At 49.3% G+C, this 1,267-nt stretch overlaps 5 non-coding genes across 5 annotated transcripts; all 5 read left to right on the top strand.

Annotated features, from left to right (window-relative positions):
- The first annotated feature begins 210 nt into the window (after positions 1 to 210).
- Pmar_PMAR007900 lies at positions 211 to 290 on the top strand. The gene has a single exon. It is a non-coding gene; the product is annotated as a tRNA-Leu (tRNA).
- A 121-nt stretch (positions 291 to 411) lies between these two features.
- On the top strand, positions 412 to 491 carry Pmar_PMAR007899. Its single transcript has one exon. It is a non-coding gene; the product is annotated as a tRNA-Leu (tRNA).
- Positions 492 to 677: 186 nt separating this feature from the next.
- On the top strand, positions 678 to 757 carry Pmar_PMAR007898. The gene has a single exon. It is a non-coding gene; the product is annotated as a tRNA-Leu (tRNA).
- A 187-nt stretch (positions 758 to 944) lies between these two features.
- Positions 945 to 1,024, top strand: Pmar_PMAR007897. The gene has a single exon. It is a non-coding gene; the product is annotated as a tRNA-Leu (tRNA).
- A 121-nt stretch (positions 1,025 to 1,145) lies between these two features.
- Positions 1,146 to 1,225, top strand: Pmar_PMAR007896. Its single transcript has one exon. It is a non-coding gene; the product is annotated as a tRNA-Leu (tRNA).
- The last annotated feature ends 42 nt before the right edge of the window (positions 1,226 to 1,267 follow it).

Raw genomic sequence — 1,267 nt, 5'->3', positions numbered from 1 at the left:
TGGGTTCGACCCCACAGCTGTCAGTCTATATACCTGACTGGTCTTATATTGAGAACCGAGACCCTTTCAGAAGCGAGGTAGTGCAAGACCAAAACCTTTTGATCGATATTGTGACATCGCACCTCGCAGAATCCGTTCAATCCATTTTTTGTGTCCTCTGGTTTGGCAGAGCGATGCATCACCTCGGCTATGAATCTTGAAGCACTCATCGACAGTTTGGGCGAGTGGTCTAAGGCGTTGGCTTCAGGCGTCAGTCCGCAAGGGCGTGGGTTCGAATCCCACAGCTGTTAGAAATTTCTTTTCGTGTGATTTGATGAAGAACGCATTCCGCGTAAACGGTTCGAAACCGTTTTTGTGTCATGTCCTATAGTGTAACGCATCTTCTCCGCTATGATTTTTGAAGCACTCGTCGACAGTTTGGCCGAGTGGTCTAAGGCGCTGTCTTAAGGCGCCAGTCCGAAAGGGTGTGGGTTCGAACCCCACAGCTGTCAGTCTATATACCTGATTGGTGTTATATTGAGAACCCAGATCTTTTCAGAAGCGAGGTAGTGCAAGATCAAAACCTTCTGATCGATATTGCGCCATCGCACCTCGCAGAAACCGTTCAACCCATTTTTGTGTCCTCTGGTTTGGCAGAGCGATGCATCACCTCGGCTATGAATCCTGAAGCATTTATCGACAGTTTGGCCGAGTGGTCCAAGGCGCTGGCTTTAGGCGTCAGTCCGAAAGGGCGTGGGTTCGAACCCCACAGCTGTCAGTCTATATACCTGACTGGTCTTATATTAAGAACCGAGACCCTTTCAGAAGCGAGGTAGTGCAAGACCAAAACCTTTTGATCGATATTGTGCCATCGCACCTCGCAGAATCCGTTCAATCCATTTTTTGTGTCCTCTGGTTTGGCAGAGCGATGCATCACCTCGGCTATGAATCTTGAAGCACTCATCGACAGTTTGCCCGAGTGGTCTAAGGCGTTAGCCTAAGGCGCCAGTCCGCAAGGGCATGGGTTCGAATCCCACAGCTGTTAGAAATTTCTTTTCGTGTGATTTGATGAAGAACGCATTCCGCGGAAACGGTTCGAAACCGTTTTTGTGTCATGTCCTATAGTGTAACGCATCTTCTCCGCTATGATTTTTGAAGCACTCCCCGACAGTTTGGCCGAGTGGTCTAAGGCGCTGGCTTAAGGCGCCAGTCCGAAAGGGCGTGGGTTCGAACCCCACAGCTGTCAGTCTATATACCTGACTGGTGTTATATTGAGAACCCAGACCTT

Source organism: Perkinsus marinus, assembly GCF_000006405.1.
Source record: "Perkinsus marinus ATCC 50983 genomic scaffold scf_1104296971928, whole genome shotgun sequence".
In the NCBI taxonomy this organism is placed as follows: domain Eukaryota; phylum Perkinsozoa; order Perkinsida; family Perkinsidae; genus Perkinsus; species Perkinsus marinus.
The sequence above is the reverse complement of the archived record's forward strand: the minus strand, read 5'-3'. Positions and strand labels throughout refer to the sequence as shown.